The 23,242-nt window shown below is 39.4% G+C and overlaps 1 protein-coding gene across 4 annotated transcripts in view; it reads right to left on the reverse strand.

Moving 5' to 3' along the window:
- ARAP2 (ArfGAP with RhoGAP domain, ankyrin repeat and PH domain 2) overlaps positions 1-23,242 on the reverse strand; it is a 212,949-nt gene that overhangs the window by 184,539 nt on the left and 5,168 nt on the right. For 3 of the 4 annotated variants that reach the window (XM_047092177.1, XM_047092176.1, XM_047092179.1), the window contains exon 2: positions 21,705-21,798. The gene's annotated coding sequence lies outside the window, so the exon portion shown is untranslated. Of the gene's footprint in view, positions 1-4,756; positions 4,798-21,704; positions 21,799-23,242 lie in introns of those variants that run through there. The other variant, XM_047092178.1, reaches the window with a different exon arrangement.

The following is a 23,242-nucleotide window of genomic DNA, read 5'->3' on the forward strand; positions in this document are numbered from 1 at the left end:
AGTCTACTTCACAACAACGTAGATCTACTTACTACCCAACTATACCCCGTGAAATAGTAAAGATGGCAAATTTTATGCTGCATGTTTTATTTTGTTTTTACCACAATAAGGAGCTAGGGAGACAGACTAGAAGGTTTGGGCCAGCTTCCTTTTATTCAAACTGAATTCCCTGTACACATTTAGAGCTCTTTTCTTTCCTTTAGAGGCCAGTTCAGGTCTTACACTATCTACCACCACATCCGTGAGCTTTCCCTACCTATTCCATCCCCTCTTCCACCAGGCAGTGGTACAGAGAGGACAGTGAACAGAGGACACAGCACAGGGATTACCGGTGATCCCAGCTCCACCATGCGCTAGCTGCAAGACCTTAGGGAAGTTCCTTTATTTTTCTGAGCCTCACCACCGTCAGGACAATAGTGCCTACCTCACAGAGCTGTTTTGAGGATGAAATGAGTAACTATGCATAAAGATCTTGTAACAGTCCCTGGCAAGCAATAAACATTTAATTAGTGTCTGCTGGATGGAAAGTAACTGAGGTTTGAGCTGAAAATAGCCAGAGCTTGGGCAAAAGCATTCTGCAGCTTGGATCAAGGAGAAAGAATTGTGTAAGTTGCATTTTGATTATTTTATTTACTGTGCAATCTCAAAAGTACAACTCTTTCAAAATCTAGAACTTAGGATTCATTTCCACATTCAGTGAAGGCTAGAAGTGATAGTTCACTTCCTTATCACAAGAAGTTACCAATAGGTTCCATAATACCTAGGTTTAGGTGTTTTCGGTAATAATCTCAATAGTTATGTACTTGATAATGTTCTTGGCTTCAGTCTTTCTCTCTCAAGCTATCCACCTAGATTTTAACTGGCTAATGTCTGAAACTTGTTGTCAGTTCTAATTCACAGATCTTTAAAGGAGAGCCATAATTCTTCAACAACCAGAAAGGTTTCATCGTGCTGAGTTCGTACAAGAGCAGAAGTGGGGACAGTGAAAAGCAGTAAGCCAAAGCCTGCATCATGGCGGAGGAGCCCTACCTGTGTGCCCCTAGCTGGGCACCTGCTTCTGCCCAGTGCCAGCTCCCTGCTACCCCTCTACAACCAGCGACATTTAGCTGAAAGAAGAATGAGACCACTTCGATCTCTTGATAAGAACATGGGCACATATTCTTCAGGATTCTGTTCCATTTCATGCTGCCCTGAGCATTGTTTTAATTTAGTCAGGTCAAAACTAGTAGGATATTACAGATCAATAGAAAGATTTTTAAAAATTTACCCTTATGCTATGTGTACTTTATCATACATATGTTTAATTCTAAATTTTTAGTATAAACTTAAACCCCACCATTGCTCTGAATTTGAGTTGCATTGTTAAACTAACAACCAGATGTTTCAAAATAGCCTACTGTGAACGTCTCTTCTCTCTGCATTTATAAATAGTCCCCTGACCTCTTTTCCAGCTGAATTTGGGAGCTCACTCCTATTGGTTCTCTTACTGTCAAAGTCTCTTTTTCTTAAGAAGAGAGGATATCTCAGCAAATGTCTTCCAACTTACTGACTCATTTATTTACATTTATTCATTCAATAAATATTTGAGGAAAACTAACTACTCTCTCCAAGAGTAATAACAGTGGGAAATATTTGCAGTTCAAGATTACAGCAACCATTCTCCCATTTGCGAGCAGCATTAAGTGCCATAAAGAAAGTGAAGATGCAATGTCTTCTCTCAAAGAGTTTAAAAGTCTTATGATGAGACAGAACTAAACAAAATAAAATAGCACACATACAATCATTACTTTACCACTCTGGTAAGTGCCAGTAAAGAAGAAATATCGAAAATGGAATGCTGAGGTACCCCCCCGAAAAGTGCATAAATAATAATAAAAAATCTAATTTTGTGACTTTGACTTTCACATGGTTTACATTTTAAATATTGCTTTACTATTAATTACATAGAGAAGTAGAACCATCATCTTTCATGAGTGCTAGGGAACTCTAAAAATCTCAAATTAATTCCAGGAAGGCAAGTGAAATATGCAGCCATTCACAGCTCTGAGGAAGGAGTGATCAGTGAAGGGGCTAAGAGGGGAATCTCAAGTAGGAAGAAATGGGGATGGAGACAGCACTATCTGAAGCAGAAGATATGCCATAAAGGGGGCACGGAGGGAGAGGTCTTCAGGTTATAACAGCAAGGAGATGAGAACAGCTGGACCTAAGGTTCAAGAAGTAATAAAAGGTGATGCCAGAAAAGGAAGCTGGAGTTGGCTATGACCTTGAATAGCAGGCTAAGCATTCTGAACTTTATCAAGATACTAGGAAAGAGACTCAGCAATGACTGTTACCATCCCCGCCCCCCAGGAGCCCAAGACACTTTATAATCAGCATGCAGATCCCACCTCTCTTCTGCTCTTCCCTGATCATCTCTCCAACTTCAAATTGATTAACGATGTTTCCGTTTCCTAAAGCTATGTAATATAACCTGTATAGTCCTTTTATGCGTCCCATTTTTGTAAGAACCATGAGGGCATATTCACCATCTTATTAGTCCTTCCCTGAGTATCCCCTCACCTACACATCTACTCTGCATACAAATGGAATAAGATAGGAAAATAATTCTTCCCACCTCTTCACTGGTAGTTTTTACCGCTGAAACTGCTCAAAATGACTACTCCAACCCAGATCAGGATTCCTTTGTTTCCTCATAGTATGGGTAAAGATATATGCTTATTCTTATACTAGGAATGACCTTATAAATAGAATACAATTGACTTCAACAAAGTAAGTGAGTAAAATGGCTTAGCCATCACCATTGGCTTAATCTGGCCAATTAAAAAAAAAAAAAAAAAACCCTAAAATAACAAACTAGAGGGATCCAAGACTTCACAGAAAGGATTAAAAGGACATCTCATAGCCTCTAATCTCTCATCAATTCACGTTTGGTCAAAGCTAAGAAATATTTCCAACATTAATAAAAAGTTCCCTACATAATTAATATTTTACAGAGAATTCCAAAAAGCCCTCAACTTAGCAAGTGCCAACACTGGATCCAATAAATGAGTCTATAAGTAAATGAGAAAAAAAAAACATATTAAAAGAAAGCTACGAAAGCAACGACCATCATAATACTTGGCAATTTCATAACATCTTTCAGCAAACTTTCTCAAAGTTACAGGAAGGCGGGGTATTAAAAAAAAAAAAAAAAGTCTTGGATATCATGAAATCTATAACCCTGAGTTCTAGGGTTTTTAAAACTTCATAGTTTCATAGTATTAATGTAAACATTTCCAAGAAAATTGCAATTCATTGTAATCTGATTCCTGTACTTAGAGTAACTATCTATAGTTGAGTTGAAAAGGATTAATTGAATATCGGGGTCTTAAACTGCTAGAAACGTGTAGTAATATCAGATGATTAAGAATTTATCTTTAAATACACCAACAGCAAAATACATATTTTACACACACACTATCAGGTTTCCTTTCTTGGCAACCACTATAAAATCTGACAGGTTTACAGAAGACAGAAAAAATACAAACACATACACGCCCATGTAAATAAGTTTTAACAAGTCAACTGACTTACCCCCTAGGTGCATTTTAATTTAAATAAATCTCTGAGTACTAACAAACCAAATCTATACAAAATACTCTTGGTGTTAAGACCCACTTTGAATGAGTATCTGTTAAAAAATGCGTTTAAAAAGGGGCCAGGGAAACAAACACTTCCACTCTAGGTTCCAGCTTAGTTCCATGACCCATTTTACTTTTCTTTCTTTTTTAAACATTGTTAAACAGTGTAATGTCATGAGAATTTTCCCTCAACATTTCTCTTGTAAGTGCATGAAAGTCCTAACTACAAGTTTACAGGATTCTTTTTCCCTTAAAAAAGTTAGCTTCCTTTTTTAAAACAGCCCTAACTTCATCTTCCAATTACTTATGGGCAAAGTTCCACAAACTCATGTGGGTGTAGAGTGCTTAAGTGCGGGGGAAATCAATACTGAGCTTGTAAGTACAATACTATTATTGGTAATCACAGTGACATCCGATTAAATGTACTTTTAAAAATAGTTTCCTTCTCGATACGTTTTTTTTTTCTTTTTCTTTTTTTTTTTTTTAACCAGAAGGCTATATTCCACTGAGCGGCCTATTTCAAGGGCAACCTTGAAAAAAAAAAAAAAAAATTGTTCCTATCACTACACAAACCCGCAAAAGCCAAAAAATGTCATGATTCTACACAAACTTGCTTCTATTTTTCCTCTAATCATCAAAGGATAAAGTTCACAACATCATTTCACAAAGCATTCCCTCAAATCAAAAGAACTCCAGATCGCCAAAAGGAGGTGAGGAAAGTGTTTAAGAAAACAAGCCCGGGCGAACTTACTTTTTACTAAATGAGATGGCTCACCCATTCTCCCAAGAGACTTGTCTCCAAACTAAAATGAAAGATCAATCTAGTAAACTGACTGCCGACAGGTCCCGGTGTACGGTGTTGGGTTCAGGCAGGTGGAGGCCAAATGACTGTGATTAAAGTTAATTAACAAGCCGGTCGTCTCAAAGTGTATAACCAGCAGGGTGCGGGGGAAGCGCAGAGATCCGCGCAAACTCATTATCTCTGCCGAGTAAATAACTTGGTGCCTGAAACTCGCTAAAGGACAGCTTCTTTTTATCTCGGGGTGCGGGGTGCCGAAGGAGGAGTCTAGTTGTCGGTGCAGATTCTCACCCACCAGGACCAAATCACGTTAGCAAGGAGTTTTTATATCACTTACCCGCTTCTGGTTTCCTTTTAGACGCCCACACGCGGGAGCGAAATCCAAGGGGCAGAAACCAGAGCCGAACACTTTGCGCTCTGGGAATTTACCCGGAAAGTGCCGAAAAGCCGCAGCCCAGCCTGAGACAGTCCCCCCCTGCCCCCCGCCCCGCCCAGCTCACCCGCGGCCCCCGGTACTCGCCTCGCGCGCGGGCAGCCCAGCTGGGAAAGCGAGACGGACGGTGAAGCCTCGGCGCCGGCGTCTCTGCCCGCCCGGTTCGCTCGGTCCTCAGCCGTCGGTCCCAGGAGCGGGGCCTCCTCCGCCTCCCCGGTCCCCGCCGGCTGCCCGCACCGCGTCTGCTGCCGGGCGGCGGCCGCGCGGGCGGCGCTGTCACACGGGCTGGCGCGCCGCGGCCGCCGCACCTGGAGGCGGGGAGCGCGGGGAACGCGAGCCCGCGCGCAGCTCCGGAAGCGCTGCGGCCGCCGCCCGGCGCCCGCCCAGGTGCACTCGCGCGCCGCGCCTCTGCCGCTTCCTCTCGGCCCGCGGGGGCGGGGAGCCGGCGCTCAGCGGCGGGGGCAGCCGGCGCTCAGCGGCGGGGGCGGTCGAGCCGGCAGCCCTGGTTCCGCAGCATAGCTGGGCGGCTGACTCAGTCCGCCGAAGCCAGGCCGCGCCTGGCACCCTCGCCACCTGGCGCACCTTGGCCGCGAGGCTCCCGGGCCGGCGGGGCTGGGAAAGCTGCGAGGGCGCGTCCGGGAGCGGAGATCGGCGAGGGCAGTACCCTCCCCGGGGGCTGGAGGGGGGGGGAGACGCGGGTGACCCTTCCCGGCCCCTGCTGGCCAGTGGGTTTCTCCGCGCGCTGATAGAGGGGTTCGTGTCAAATGGGCGGAACCTCTCCACCACTGATTGTTAGTCTTACTCTAAGTACTTTCCGTGTCACCTCAGCGTTTCCCAAACTGAAGACTCATCTAGGGCGCTGGTTTTCCCAGGCTGCTGCTTGGCAAAGTTGCATTCAGTGGGCCCGGGAATCTGTCTACCGAGCTCCGTTGCAGATTCGGCTGAGCCCATTCTATAGGCTTCTCCTTCAAATGGTGTCTGTGAGGACGGGATTGGTGTCTTCGTTTAATAGTTGAGGAGTCGGAGAGGCAGAGCACCTTGGCCAAGACGACACAACTTTAAGGGGTGGAGGTGATTTTCAATTTAGACCTGAACTCTTAACCCTGAGGAATTCAGCCCATTCCCTGATTTTCTAATTTCCCCCTTTCTTGTCTTTTTTCACTTGGGAGGGAGGGATGATCATGCCCCAGTCCTTCTGGTACCTGAGCTTGTTAGATCCTGGAAAGACACTGCCCCTTCGACTTGGGCCTTGGCACTCTCTTCTCAGAACTGACAATGTGGAGTCAGCAAAAGAAAAGGGGCTCTTCTGAAAAGAAATTTAAAAAATACCACCCAGTGTGCCTGTGCGTCCCCTAATACCGCAGAGTCAGTAAAATCCACTTGTTTGCCAGGGAGTTCAAAGGCCAAATCCTTTTTTTTTTTTTTTTTTTTTTTTTTTTTTTAATAAACATCTCTTCGCAGACTGTACCTGAAATGTTCTCCCTTGAAAGATGAAATGTTCTTATCTTTCCACTGTACCTGTTGATAGAAGTAAAGCAATTAGGGAAAGTGGTGAGCTTATTATCCAAACGAGATAATTGGTGAGGGCCAGCATGTAGGTGGCTTCCCAGGAGCTGGGGCTGGTGGCAGGCGTCATCCTCACCAAAATACCTCCCACCCAAAAGCACCTTCCTGCCTGGGAAGACTCTGTAACAGGCTCCAGAGACGCCAAATCTCCATGTCTTTTGAACTAAACACTTCATAGCAAGCCCTGTTTCCACCAGGAGAGTTTTCCCATTTTCTAAACCTCAAGCATGGTCTTTCTTTTGGATTCCTGTAGAAATATATACTATGTGGTTTTCCTGGCTTCATTTTAGGTCCTTAATCTGTTGAGGTGTTTTGTTGTTGTTTGTTTTTTTCACTTTTTGCTTTTTACCTAAGAATTCTCACATACTTGTCATGTATTTTTATCTGTGTAAGCCACCTTAAGTCCTTTTCTGAACAAGGTGGCTTATAAACAAAGTTTCCCACCTGAGTAGGGACATGTGTCAGAACACCAAACATTGTTTTGGCCTCAAGTTACTTCTCTTGGTAGGTTTTATAAACCTAATTGGGACTTTGTGTCTCTTTGCAACAATGTCATAGTCCCTTGATTATTTATTCAGTAATTTATTGTTTAAGAAATTTATTGAACACTTACTTTTTGATAACTTGAGAATACAGTCGTAGCAAATACAATACAACCTCTGGATTTACAGCCTTCTCTGAGGGGAAATAAAGTTAAAAGCTGTAAGGAACACCAATGATTTAATAATAGCTCTGGGAAGTGAAAGAAAAACAATGTTCCCCCATTGAATACATACATTAGTTTTAAGATGTATTCTGGTTTTAAGAACCTTCATATATGGAGGGAAATAAAAGGTATCTGAGGAAATATGTCAAAAGTACTCTTTTATTAACTGTTTACCAATAACTCAGATTTCAGCCAAACATCTAACATATATGTTGTAGATATAAAACAACTCTACAAGTTAGAACTCTTTTTCTAATTTTATAAATACAGGCTTAACTGAGACTTAGGTTAAGTAGTCAATAGTGTATAAATTAAACACATCTAGGCTGGATTCATATACTATAAATTACTTAACCCTCACAGTGAGGCATTCAGGAAGCAAAGTATACAAGAAAACTAACTTCATAAAAAGTGAGGTCTGATATCTGTTTACTGCCAGGACCGTTGGACTATATATTCCCAGGAATTTCCATCTAGGTTGGATTTATTCCAAAATGACCTAGTCCCGTCCTTATTTCCTCAATATTTAGTCAGAGAGCAGGTGTAGCTATGTACTTTGCCAGACTTTGTGTCTTTGCCCCGCCTATCCCTCTTACCCAGAATGCACTTTGCTTCTGAAAGAGGTAATGTGACAGAGTGGTAATCTTCCTCCTCTCCTCCCCTTCTCCCTCCTGTCCCTCCTCCCCCTTTTCCTTGCATCTTCCAGGGTAACACCTAGAGAGCATTTAGGTGTCAGTTGCTATTCCCAGCACTTTGATTGCAAAAGCTCCCTGAATTGTCTCAACACCTTGAAGAGACTGTGTTATTAGCCCCATGATAAGAAAACTTAAGAAAGAGAGGTCAAGTAATTTGCACCAGTTAAGAAATAAAAGAATTCCAAGCCACTCTCCTTCAGCATCCGCCCTCTGCACCGGATTGGCTTTCAGGGAAATCACGGTGCTGGAATTGAAAAAGCCTGTGCTGAAAATGAAGGCTGATCATGTAGTTTGTGGCATTTTGAAAAGATGCATTAAATTTTCTGAGTCTCAATTTCCCCATCTGTAAACTGGGAATAATAATACCTATGAGAATTTAATGTGATTACTTATCTAAGGTCCCTAGAAAATAGTAGTCCCTTAATACATTTAGTTCTATTCTCTTTACTCCAATTATTCTTCAAAACAATGTTCAAACCTTATCTTCCTCTTAAGCAGATCTCTGCTACCCAGAATTGTATACACAACAGAATTTAAAGCAATCATTTTTTCTCTAAAGGAAAATCCCATATTGTTTTTGCCAAATAGAAAACTTTAGGGATGTAGATAAAATAGGCATGTGTCTAGTTAACAGTATTTAATTCAATTCCTTTTTGATAAGCAAACATTTATAAAAATAAAATTATATATTAATGTATAGACACTGCCTATTCCATTCATGTTTTATAAACTAATTTTATTTACATTTTCGCATGCAACTTTAATATCAGTAACTGCATCAGGAGAGCCACATTTTGAATCATCAGTGTTTTGTTTGGGTTTTTTGTATTTTGTTTTTTGTTTTGTTTTTGGGTTTTTTTTTTAGAGCATATGAGTTTCACTTCTGTCTAAATTTTTGAAGACACTTAACTTTCTGAATTCTTTTATGATTCTGTCACCGGGAATGTTTACAAACCACAAGTTCCCACCAGCGTTATATTAAGAAGTTGTATTTTCTCATTCATCCTAGATATGTACATTTGTAATCTCCACCAGTCTTTTTAATGCTTTTGAAAAGGATGCTTGCACTAACATAGAGCATGTACAACTAACTGTGAGTTCATACTTCCATAAGTAATTACTTTATCTGTTTTAAGTATCTTCTTCTTGATTTTTAAGACAATTCCATCAGATGACCTCTGTATGTATCCTGAACCAAGACTGATTGAAGATATTCAGGCCACATGCCTTACATTCAACTCCAGTAGTTCAAGTACTTTGCAGTTTGGATTAATGTACAATAATTCTGGAAGGGTAGTGATCCTCGAATATATAGATTCCAGGTACCAGGCACTATTACACATTTTTAACACTTCTAATCCTCTCAGCAGGTTTGGAAGGTAGGTACTACCATTAGCTCCTTTCTTAACCAGTGAAGAAATGGAGACACAGAGTTTATTTCACCTAAGAACAGTAAGGGAGAAAGGATTTGAACCCAGATAATGTGGATTCAAATCCCATATATGTCTTAAGCACTGTGCCTCAGAGAAAACTTTTAAAGTTTTGGCTGGAAAGATACCTTTTCTAAGGCCGATTTTTGGGGGGAAATGATGTGCCTAATTTTCAGGCTCTCTCTTGGATTTCCCCAATGACATTTGTTTTCGCCACTATTGGAGTATAGCTATGTTAGGGGATTTTGCATTACAGATACTAAGAAACTTTTCTTATTACTTTTGTTATTCCCTGAAGTTCCACTACCTCTCTGGAGGTATGAATTCCCTGAAGAGCCCATTATAGGGCCTTGGATACATTTTTGTTTCATTAAATTAAAGTACTCATATTCATTAGGTTAAACACTTGGTACTTTGTTAAAAGTTTTAAGAGTTGCTTTGAAAGCTTTACTAACTTTCTCACTACAAGTGAGCAGCCTGGTGGATGCCTACTGTAAGGCAGAGAAATGAGGAGTGTCAAATAGTCAGTTGAATTTTACCAAAAGGTTATAAGATTGTGGAAATAATTTATTTTGAAATATAAGTTTTCCAGGAGCGCCTGTGTGGCTCAGTCGGTTAATTGTCTGACTTAGCTCAGGTCATGATCTTGCAGTTCATGACTTCATCAGGCTCTGTGCTGACAGCTCAGAGCCTGGAGCCTGCTTCATATTCTGGATCTCCCTCTCTCTCTGCCTCTCCCCTGCTCGTGCTCTGTCTCTCTCCCTTAAAAATAAATAAACATAAAAAAAAAAAAAAGATGAGTCCTATAGGGGACACCTCGGTGGGTCTGTCAGCTAAATGACCTTGATTCAGGTCCTGATCTCACAGTTCATGAGTTTGAGCCACTTATGCTGACGGCTCAGAGCCTGGAGCCTGCTTCAGATTCTGAGTCTCCCTCTCTCTCTGCCCCTCCCCTTCTCACACTCTGGCTCTCTCTCAAAAATAAATAAACATGTATATATATATTTTTTCCAGAACTTATTAAATATTTTAAAACATGGTATGAATTGTCAAAAGGATAGAATTAGGCTGGTGGCAGCAGGGGAAAAAAAAAGATGAATGAAGGAAGCAAATTTTGGGGCCAGTTTTAAAATCAGTGGGCCCCATGAACCTCGAAATTCTGATCTCAAAGCCTTCATCATTCTCTTGTGGTCTAAAAGAGTACATAATCTCTAGGGGTTTGCATCTCCCAGGAGAGAACACAGATACCCAAATCTAACTAAAGATATCAATTGTGTGAAAAAAAAACTTCACTCATACAACTTGAGAATGTACCATTCCATGAGAATTTTGTCTCTCCTGCTGCCCTGTACATCACTTATTTTTTAGACTGGAAAATTTCAAAGATACAAAAGATGAGATGTAAAAAAAAAATAGAAAGTTTTTCTATAAAACTAGTATTTCAGAAACTTATTTAGGTACTAGAGATTAGAGTATTTCTTTGACACTGATACATATTTTACACTTTACTACTACTGAAATGGGGATTTATCTTAAGATGGATTGCTGCGGGCCAGGCAGTAGTCATAGTATAATTTGTCATTGCCTGTATATTCGTGAACCTGACCACACATGTTTATATCGTCGTCATTTCAGTTACTTGCACTGGCAATCCAACAGTCCAACACATGTTGAGTTGTCATTTACAATGTCTTTAGAAAGATTACACTAGGTTTCTGCAAAAAGTCAAGGAAACAGAACAATGTGATATTAGATGAAAATCTACATCTAATTCTCAAAGAGAATTTTTTATACATATATAATAAAAATTCTAAGTGATTTGTGTTATGTCATAGTTTGGGTCACAGTGATTTTTTTTCTCATGGTTTAAAAAATATTCGTGTATTCTAAAATACATTGCATTTTTTGGGTTCTTGACATCCAGTAGTTTCACCACTGCTGACATAAATATCTAATTTTATTTTTCTATAGAAAAAAGTTCATTAAGGAAAAACAATTATTAAAAGAAGTTCCAGAGAACCTAATTATTGTCAAATGGATTTGCAGATGAAATACATTCACAGGGTGTAAAATTATTACTTCCACTTTGTTGTGTCAATTGTTCTCACATATATTTCCAAAATTGAGTTTACTAAACACACCAAAAATTATATTTGTACTACAGTTTGAAAATGCTCTATACCTCCATTTTTTTCCCTTTTTGCTAAAAATGCTACCCTCGTAGTAGATAATTAACCTTGACAGTTCTTCTGACATCAAGAAACAAAAGGGGGGAGGGATTTAAAGAAGCAAAAGATAGAAAGGTTAGAAATACAAAAACAACAGCTAGAACTAGATCCCCTATAAAGCATTGAAATTAAACTATTAAAAAACTAATTTGAAAAGCATAGAATAATACCCATGTACAAGATGAAAACAAGGAGCGCCTGGATGGCTCAGTCAGTTGAGCAACAGACTCTTGGTTTTGGCTCAAGTCATGATCTCAAGGTTCCTTTTAAGACCCACACTGACAGTACAGAATCTTCTTGGGATTCTCTCTCTCCTTTCTCTCTTCCCCTCCTCCACTCAGGCATTCTCTCTCTCTCTCTCTCTCTCTCTCTCAAAAATAAAATTTTAAAAAAAATTTAAAAAGATACATGAAAAACAAGGAAAGGATTGATAAAACCTCCTACCACAAGACAACTGTCATAAAAGCAGAGGTCACAAACTAGCTGTGGGCAGCATGAAGTCCAAGTATCTTTCAGAAGCACATAGAGCTTAGTACTTTTTAATTAATTTCCCAGATATAGAAGATTTTATATTAAAATACGGATTTTCAGCTTCTCTTCAAAAATCAGAATGTCTGATAACACTGAACTCCTATTCCCACAAAGCAAGTCTGAACCAACTGGAAGAATGGCTGCCCTTTCTGGATAAGACATATGTTCTCTAATCTGCTATAGTCCTATTCACCCTGTTTCTCCTTAAAGTTATAACTTCGGAGCTGTGGAGGTTGTAACTATGGGACATGGCCCGAAATTATGAGCTGTGGAAGACAGACTGTATGAGTGACGAACTTATGGATTTCTGAAATGGAAGTCTTAGAAATATACGGCCAAGGTCAAAAGTTAGTATATTAAGAATGTTTCATCAGCAGAAGCAGCAGCAGTGTGATCGTCAAAATAGCTAGTATCTATTGAGTTCTTTTTTTTTTAATTTTTTTTTTCAACGTTTATTTATTTTTGGGACAGAGAGAGACAGAGCATGAACGGGGGAGGGGCAGAGAGAGAGGGAGACACAGAATCGGAAACAGGCTCCAGGCTCTGAGCCATCAGCCCAGAGCCCGACGCGGGGCTCGAACTCACAGACCGCGAGATCGTGACCTGGCTGAAGTCGGACGCTTAACCGACTGCGCCACCCAGACGCCCCTCTATTGAGTTCTTAAAGTAAGTCAAATAACATGTTAAATGTGCTGTAGCTATTATTCATTCAACTAATTTTTGTAGATGCTGTAAGATATGATGAGTCACAGATGCCGAGACAAACATAGACATACTTCACTATCTTTTGGGAACTCTCAGTATGATAGCAGAGGCAGATACTACACAAATTATTACACAAATATATATGTATGTATATGGCACATGTAAATGCTATTACACATACATAGATATATATAACACATAGTATACATATGGTACATATACTACTTAGTATATCTATGCATGCATACATACACATTTACATGTTTACATGTATATATAACATATACATGTATGATTATGTGTGAACCATATGAATCTGCTGATATTTGTCTATATTTAACCTCAGAAATGGTCACTGCATGGGGTTTATATTAATACATTTAAATTGAAACTGGAAGAAATGTTTTTCTCCTATTCCCAATCTTTCCTTCATGCAGAGGGAATTTCTAACCCTCCCAGCCTCTCTTAACTCCCATTTTCACATCTCTACACGCTGCCCTATGATAGTGGAGTACCCTATTTATTGGGTGTCTTTGGAAGAAGGGCCTGGCCACATGAGCCCTGCTTCTTTATCCCCTTTCTTGTAGCATGGGCTGTGGTCAGGGAGCCAGAATTCTGTGTTGCTCTTTCAAGCTGTAAGACCTATAGGAGGTTTAAATATATTCAGAGCTTCCAGAAACTGACATGTTGTCTCAAAGTAATATTTGACTCCTTGTCTGCCTGATTCCTGTATATCTTCCCATTTATTTCAAACAAAGCACCCCGACATTTGTGGTATTAGGAATGAACAAGGTTATATGCAAGCATGCAAGCAAATAAAAAGGAGAAGGAATGATTTTTGATCAGTTTATCAGAAGAATCCTCTTTAAACAAGTGACGTTTACACTGAAAAGCAAAGACTGGGTGGGAGTGAGCTATGTGTGCTCAGCTTGTGTGTGGGAGAGTACAGAGATAGGCTCCAGGCAGAGAAGAGCATTTGTAAAACCTCAGATGCACCAAAAGCAGGAACTTTGGAGGAACTGAAATAAGTTCTTTCAGCTAGATAGTGAGCAAATTAGACAGGATGATGTTGGAGGGACAGGCACACGCATTGTATATGGCCTTTTACGCCATGTCTAAGTTTGGGGATCTTATCAGAAGTCATTGGGATGGCCATCTATCAGCTGAATACAATGAGATGCAGAAAGGTTAAACTGCAAGAAACTGCAGAAAGTTAAACTGCAGAAAGGTTATACTGTTTGATAGCACACACGTATGATTCCAGGGACCACTCTTTTAATTGCCCTTCTGTTCCTTCTGTCCAAAAGAAGTACACAGTCTAATCGGCAGAAATTTCAGGGTGTATGTGCATTTGTAGACTTTAACCTACTTATAACAGATATGACTAATGAATTCACCAGCCTGTTGAGGGATTTATAAAGAATGTTTTGTATTTATAATTTCATACCTCTAAGTTTGGGGAAACAAAATGGACAAATGAGTCGATTCATCCTTCCAGTTTCTACAGAATTCTAACGTTAGGGAAGATTTAATCTTTTTAACTGCAAGGCGCCCCTTTTGTGTTACATAAGCAAGTTCAATCATTTCCCCCCAAAACAGGTAATTCAACATAGATTGGAGGAAGGGGAACAGAGGATAAGAATGTCTGAGCACTTCATGAAGGAGTGTTGGTAGGTAGATTGGACAATGAAGACACTGAGTTACTCTCTCTACATCTAAGGGTGTCACAAATGGACATGTGATTTAAAGCTTCATTCATCACTGACCTCATGTACAGTTTGTACACTGGTTGCTAGCAACTTCTATGCTATCAGTGTCTGCTGTTCTTACTCTGCAAAAAAAACACACAAAAATCCGTATATCCTGTTTCTCTGTCTGAAAAGGTAGTATTCTCAGTTTCTTTAAAACACATTTTTTAGAAAAGATATCTATCTGCCATTTGATCATTTTCTCTGTGTGAAATATGACATACCATCTCAGTTATACCAAACAGCAGGTGCGCAGACCTTCAAAGACCTAACTCTCAACTTTGCATTTCCTTCACTCCACATGGCTTCTGCAGCATCCTGTGTAATGGTTTTGTATTTTTTCCTGTGGAAACTCTCCAACCCGCACTACTTCAGCTTCAATCTGGTTTAGCGATCAGAATACAGGGTGTCTGCTCAGTACATTTTGCAAGCATATTAAGGAGACCATGGCAGTCATGCTTGGTTGAACTTCTCTTCTTTCACTTGCAAAGGAACTACTACTCATGCATTCATTCAGCCATGAATGCTTGGCTTTTTTATTATAGTTACTAGGACACTGAAAAAGGAGTTTTTTGTTTTTATTTTTCATTCATCTCCACAAGAAAGAAAGAAAGAAAGAGAAAATAACACAGTACTGGATGGAATCAGTCACTTGTCTTTATGCCCCAACTAGGGACGATTTCTACTAAACCTATAATTTTTAAAAAGACACCAATTTAATGCATTAGAATATCTTCATAAAGTGCCAAGTGCATTTTCAAATAAAAAGCACATTTATACAACTATCAAATGGGTAAATATTTTTATTGAACGGGCTGAATTCAATAGGCAATAATTAAACATAGAGAACTTTAGTTTCTCTTTCATTGTCCCTTCCAAACTGTGCTTTCAGATTTACTCTACTCATGAATGAAATACAGGGTGGATTCCTTAGATTTTCTGATCTGTGTCGTTGAAAAGAACAGTCTAATTTATGTGCTCTAGCACGACAGACTAACTCCAATCTATTTCATTCAATATAAAACATACTGTTCTCCATTACCACCCTCTTTCCCACAAGCCTGCTTCAGTTCTATCGTGCTTCCTTGGGGTGGTGGGGAGGGAAGGATTAGAGGACTAGATGTATTTCTCTCAGTTGCTCACCTCTTCCCTCATCTGCTAACTGCTGCATCAGACCCCTCAAGGATCAGGTGGATAGGAAAAGGAGATTGAGAGGAAAGGTTGTCTCTTAAGTGGTGGGTGCAGCTGTAATTTTCTGGCTTTTCCTCTCCTAGTTTTTCCTAACTCTCTCCCACTCCGCCGCCACCCCCACCCCATAACCACTGCTGGAGTCAGGATTCTAATGGATGCTCCAGAGATGCTGGAAATATTTCCTCTCAGCCAGCAGCTTTTGACACCTCTCCTCAGGCCCTTCCTGGTACATTAAGTTTCTTCCACTAGACTGAGTGCCTACTTCAGACCTTTCATACAGTCCACAGTCTTCAGCAAATTTTAAGATACACAGATGGCATTTACTACAGATATGTGAACTCTTGTCCTTTTTTCAAAGCTGAAGCTCAAACTGCTGCCCATACTATATTAAACATGGCTAAGAATGGTAGGGAAGAGTCAGTGGACAAGTGTATCATTTGAGAGAGACAAGTTGTAAGAACACGTCACTACATCCACAAGGCTGGAGTCTTTCATTTTTTACAGGAGCCCAGGCATCTGTGCATGTGTGGGTGGTCATACTTATTAAATACTACCCATATTTATTAGTGCTGGGGTCATCTTTATTAACTATCCACATGCAAGTTCAGTGCATAAACTGTCTCTCATAATCCTCATACCAGCTCTATGAATTGGATTCTATTATTAGCCTCATTTGATAGATGAGGGTACTTAAAGGTTTAAGAGTTTAACTTGCCCAAGGTCACATACCTTATAAATTGTAGAGCTGGAACTCAGCTTAGTACCATTGTCAGATGCATAGGTCTTGCTCACCACAATTACCACATCAGGCCACCTACCCTTGGGACCGGACTGTGATTAGTTTAAGTAGTGACTAGAGCTGGGATATTTAAATGGATTCTTGTATCCATTGCCAAAGGTTTGCCCAGATAACAGACTTTGACAGCAGTTGTCATCTCTGTGTTATGGATAGAAATCTTTCACTGAGTGAGGTGTTTCCTGGGTACAGGCCTATACATGACTGTAATCTTCCAATTAAACAATGCAAAACAATAACAAGACCCAAGACTTCAGAGTCATCCATCTACCCCCTCACACAACTTCTTGCATATAGCATCAATAATCTACTCAACAGTGTTCTGATTAAAATTTCTTCTCATAGTTAATGAAATTTATAGTTTACTTAGTTATGATTTCTAGGAATCTAGCTATGCATTTTAAATTCCAGTTTATAGGTTCTTTGTGGCATCTCTGAACATTGGAGATAATCATATTATTCACAGTAGCTTGTGAGAAAAAATGGGTTCAAGTCATAACATTATTAGGCAGGTCATCCACAAGAACATGAATATCATGGTGAGTTCAGAGCACATAGATTTGCTTCATAGGCAGGAGAGCATACCAAGACTTTGAAAACATTAAGGTTCTTGGCTATTAGGCCTACAGGGGTCTCAGTGGCAAGATTCAATGGAAAAAGAGAAAACCAGAATTTGGCCTGAGGACAGACCCAGGGAATGGTCATTATTTTAACATATAATGTCTAAAAGGGTGAAAGGAGTAAAGATAGATCCCAGAAAGCATTTGACTATTGACTTAATCTGATGGGATGGTTATGCCAGCAGAAAACCCATGCAGCTCTCCAAAGGCCCTGCTTAAGTCAGTCATAAAATTAGCAAATCCAAACTAAGGTTTTGTATTAGGTCTACATAATGCTTTATGAAAACTAGAGTATTTGTTCAAGTTTGAAAAATGGTTTCATCAATACTCTCTCCTAGAGATTTATGACATACATTATCATAGTAAAGTCTTTATGGGAATCCTGCAACACACACACACACACACGCACACACACACACACACACAAGACCAAACCTGTTTAATCTTGCCTAATTTATCATTTCCCAGGTCTGTCAGATCAAGAGACCATCTTTTTTGTATAACACCTTTAGTTTGCTGAACCACACTTTCAGTAAAGCTGGTACAGTTAATTAAGGGAACCCCACATCTTATAGGTAAACCTCGAAGAACATTATTGACTGTTGCTTCTTACAGCAAAACTATTGAGAATTTTTTGGTCAAAATGAGTTAAAGGAAATGATCTTTAAAATATTTCCAGTGTACAGCTATTCTAGATGTCTGCTTAAGATCCGAGGACCTCAAGCTGGAAACAAGGGTGACAAACTCAAATGAAAATCATAGGGCCTCCAGGATATGGGCCTCAGTTGAAGGTCTGTCTACCTCTTCATGGAAATGAAATAAGATATCCTTATGACTAAAAATCAATTCTGGAATCCAATTCTACTCACAGCTGAGGGTAAAGATCACAAAGTTTATACCACAGAAAAATTTAACCTAGAAAATTTGTGAGTGGATGGTAGCAAATGCTGATATAAGCCCTAAAAGAGCTAGTAAAGTACCTTATGACCTATAACCAATTTAACTAGGTTAATTAGTGACATAACTTATAGAGAAATTCTTGAAATAGTTATTTGCCAAAAATAACCAATATAATTGAATGGGTTGACATACAGGTCTAACAATCAGACTAGATAATATTTTTGAAGGCTTAATTTGAGTCAATTACAGAGGTGAGCACTTCCATGGATTAAGTATGTTGATCCTCATAGAAGCCCACATTTTATAGAAGGGAAGGGAACCTGAGGATAAGAGACATTAAGGAATTTGCTCAAATTCATAGTGGCGATAAGTAGTTGAGTCAGAATTACGCACTCTATTCAAAAGCCCAGTATAGGATTTTTACGTGTTTGGGTTTTATGCTTCTTTGGATGTAACAACAAGAGACAAAATAACAGTTCCCTAAATAATACAGAAGCTTCTTCCTCTCTTAGTTCACATAAAAGTATTTCAGAACTGGATCAAGCTCTTGATCAACATTTGGAATTTATCTCATAGCCAATTATGGCTGCTCTAGTTCTCATCATCACATCCACATCCCAGCTGGTGAGAAGGGGAGAAGAAAATGCACAGTGTCCTTTTTTATAGGCCAGACCTAGAAACTGTACGTTATTTCTACCCATAACCTATGGCCTAAAACTTAATGAAATAGTCATGTCTAGCTTATGGGAGGCAAAGAAATGAAATCCTTATGCTGGGTATCCATGTGCTCAATTAAAATTGCATCATTCTTTTTACTAAATGAATAAGGGGAGAATGACTATTTGGGGAAAACTAGCACTTTTTGTCACAGTCATTAGCTACAAGCTATTTAATTATGGATCCCTACCCAAAACTGTATTTTAGGTTTAGAATAGTTTATGTTAGGCAATCTTTTCTGCTAGAAATTGAATAGCAGAGCCAGTTGGCTGGAATGGTGTGAAGTCTGAGTCAACAAAAATTCTTTCTTCATATGGATGGGAGAGGGTGGATCTTTCTGGCATGATGGAAGATACATCAAACATCTTCAAAAGTATTATAAAGTTGTTAGAAATTATTGTTGGATCCACCTAGAGATAAAAAATACTTGCTATGTCTCTATAGTGTTATTAAGATACAGATTGTGTTAAAGCATAAAAGATCAACATTAAGCTCATGCAGATGAGTCCATGAATGATACATGTTTATAAGGGTCAAGGAATAGTCATTTAAACTACTGACAGTCTCATTTATTCCTACTGGATTAAATGCATCATAAAGAAGAAAATGAAATACAAGTGATACTAAATACTAAATAGAGGTGACATCATAGGCAATAAAGAATACTTATTCTAGCTAAATACACATATGAAAACCATCAGGCTTTCTATGAGATTACCTATGGACAATGTGTGAGAGATAAATCTATATTACAGCAATCCATTCTAAAATCTGTGAGGATAGAACGCATCAAAAAAATCTCACAGAGAGGTGCCTTCCTGGCTCAGTTGGTGGAGCATGTGACTCTGGATCTCAGGGTTGTAAGTTCGAGCCCCACATTGGGTGTAGAGATTACTTAAAAATAAAATCTTAAAAAAAAACTCATAGAAATTTCTTTTTTTTTTTTTTTTAATTTTTTTTTTCAACGTTTATTTATTTTTGGGACAGAGAGAGACAGAGCATGAACGGGGGAGGGGCAGAGAGAGAGGGAGACACAGAGTCGGAAACAGGCTCCAGGCTCTGAGCCATCAGCCCAGAGCCCGACGCGGGGCTCGAACTCACGGACCGCGAGATCGTGACCTGGCTGAAGTCGGACGCTTAACCGACTGCGCCACCCAGGCGCCCCTCATAGAAATTTCTATAAATGATCATTTTCCTTTGGAAAAAAAGTATTTAAAAAAAAATCTCTGGAACCACACAGAAATTATTGCAACTATCACAAGTAAATGGCTCAATGTTTAAATACCAAAATTTTCCCACATTTTGCTTATTAGAACTAATAAACACTAATGCATAGTGAATTTACCACTTTGAACAAATTAAGTCAATTTTTAAAATCTTGTCTTTATATAGCTCTCACCTATACAGAGTTCTGATATCTTTTAAATTTCTGTATTTTCATTTACCTTTCTTTTCTTTTTTTATCTTTTCAAATATTTTCCCAGGCATTCACTTTTATTGAGAAGAGCACTGCAAATAGCTACGTGTCATTTTTTGTTAGAAATTCACAGCTTTCAAATTCCTTTCATATGCAATTTTCATTTACTTTTGGAACTAATGCATATTAATGCAAAGTACAATATCTTATTAGAGATATCTGAAGCTCAATACATTTCTTAATTTTCTCTTATTTAACTAGTGAAATCCAGAGGTTCTGATTTATGATCATTTTAATTGTATGGAAGTTCTTCATGTACTCTGGAGCCTCCAAAGCATTAAATGTCACTCCACACCTTTTCTAAGTTCTTCGGTGCCATAAATATCATTTCAAGGAAAGTAGGTTTTGTGTTTCCTGGGAAACCAGGTACCCACAGCAATATTCTTCAACAAATAAAGGGCACATTTATTCTTCTTTCAATATTATAAAACTTGGGAGAAATTTTTGTATTAAATCCTAAGAATCATAGATCATGTAAATATATACATTTTTTACATTTATAGTGGTGGCCTCTGCTTGGAACCTAGGTATTTTTATCTTTGTATTTGGATAAGTTTGGGTGCCTCTGGAGGTTCTATGCCAGTTTTGAAAATCTTTTTGTAGCAGAAGACTCCTTTGTCCAAATGAAATCTTCAGAGGAAATGAAAATGAAACAAATAAAATTGATGATAATCTGGTTGAAGGAGGGAAGGCATGGGGGTGGGACCTCTTCCTCTCCGTGGAAGCGTGGGTAATTCTAAGTACTTCACTCTACCAGTGACACAGATTGCCCTTCAGCTCAGCCCATGACTCAGACCTCTGCCATACGGTAGGACTTGTCATAAAATAGACGCTAAAAGTGAAAGCTGTGCTGTACAATCTAAAAGATACTGAGAACCCAACACAAAAATAACATGTAAAGTACATTAAAGAAAGCAGCCCTGGAGAGTGAAGGTTGTATTATGCCGGAAATTTCTGGAGCAAAGAATGGCCACAGTCTACTGAGCAGCAAAATAAGTAGGATGGATCACCATTTGGACCTTTGAGGAAGACCTCACCTTTGACGCTTATTAGCAGGACCAAAGTTTCATCACAGCTTTCAAGGCTTGGGCAATAGACATCACAAAAAACCCGAGAAGTAGAGGAAACTGCAGGTGCCCCATAGTAGCTGACAGGGTGTTTCTTGAGGACATGTAAGGCAACCCTTTAAAACACTCTTAAATAGGGGAGGGGAAGAAGGAGGTAAGGAAGGCCATCTAAACCCCTTTTATTTGCTAGAAGCTGTATAAAAATGAAGGTATCAGACAGGGTCCAGTCAGGAAAACAGAATTCACATTCAGGGCTTCAATAAGGAAGATTGAATAATAAGGAACAGTGACGCAGGTATTGGAGCTTTCAGAGCAAGAGGGAGACACGAGGGTAAACTCAGAGCTAATAAGAACTAGCAGGTATTGCCCCAAGAGCTATGGGAACAAAAGGCAAAAGATGGAAGTTACCAGAGCAGCAGCTTAGAGGAGGAACCTCATAGAGCTCAGACTCAGACCTCTGATCAGGGGCACCCACCTGGCTGGTGCTGGTTTCTCTAAGGCAAATGATGAATCTTGTCCTAGAAGTGCCAAACGGAGTGAGAATAAACAGTCACTTTTGCTGGGCAGTGCTGAAAGATAAAATAAGAAAGAAGAGGAAGGTTCTTTCTGCCCTTCCCCTCCCCCTCCCTTGTTTCTAAACTCCCTCTAGTGACTCCTTTTGGCAGAATGTAATAGGACATTAGCTAGCAAAGCTGTACCAACCTCAGGCTTGCAGAAAGACATATTTGGGGCAGACACAATAGATAAATACAGGAAGCACAGAAAAGAACTGTGTGCAACTCTTACCACAGCCCCATATTTTTTTCTCCCAGGTTGGTGTGATAGTACCTTTGGTGATATATATATTGTTAAAATTTTGATTCTGTATTGTTCAAACATTAGAGTGGAAAAGCATAAAAGAGATAAATGTACTGTAAAATTACTCTCAGAAAAAAAATAGTTTGATAGAAATTATGGCAAAGCCCTTATTTTTGCAAGATATTTTTCAACACTCAATTTTATATATTGACATAGTATTATTAAACTAACTCCATTCAGTGTCTTGGGGATATATTTTGCAGACAATTGTAGACACGTTAGACATTTTTAATATTAGAGGCCTGACTGATAATGCCTGCTCTTAAAAATTTTATTTTTTGTATTTTTAAAAATTTGTTTAATGTTTTACTTATTTTTGAGAGAGAGAGAAAGAGTACGAGCAGGGGAGGGGCAGAGAGAGAGGGAGACACAGAATGCATGAAGGAGGCTCCAGGCTCTGAGCTGTTACCACAGGGCCCACCACAGGGCTTGAACCTATGAATCACGAGATCATGACCTAAACTGAAGTCAGAGGCTTAACCAACTGAGACACCCAGGCACCCCTAAAATTTTCTTGGCTAGAACGTTATCCTCTGCTTTTTAGGACACAAAAGTCTAGAGTCTCAGGTAGGTACATTTATAGGTTTTTGTACTTATTTGATTTGAGAGGGGCAAAAATTTGGCCCTGCACATCACACTTTGTGAGATTATAGGATGAACTTCTATAGGGGACACTGCCAGTGACAGACTTCGACTTCAGTAATTTATGGTCACACTTTCTTCTTGCATATTTGGTATTTTAAACAAATGAATTGTTCTTACTTTAATCTAAAACAAAGGATACTGGACTGTGAAGACGGACTACATACGTCTTAATCCCTGGGCTAGGCCGAAATCGCCCATTCATTCAACAGATGTTTGCACGGTTACTCTATCAGTCAGGGTTCTGGCAGAGGAGGAGAGTAACTCTGTGTTCTGGGAAAAAGGATTTATTATAGGAATTAGACTTTACAATTGAGGGAGGAGCTGGAGAAGTGAAAGTCTAGAAGGCAGAGTTTAGATCAGAGTAGTTAGCAAGCAGCCCATCTGAGAAGCCAAGAACAGCTGGTTGCTAAATTGGAGCCATAAAAGGGGTTCCCATGGAGAGCTTTATGGAGAGTTGCTCTTTCTGTGGAGACCAACTCTATGGGTCCACAGTCAAGTGCTTTGAGGCAT

The sequence above is a fragment of the Lynx rufus genome, unplaced genomic scaffold (assembly GCF_022079265.1).
Source record: "Lynx rufus isolate CCGP_SWC_20201006 ecotype Redwood Valley unplaced genomic scaffold, mLynRuf1.p SCAF_3, whole genome shotgun sequence".
Lineage (NCBI taxonomy): Eukaryota > Metazoa > Chordata > Mammalia > Carnivora > Felidae > Lynx > Lynx rufus.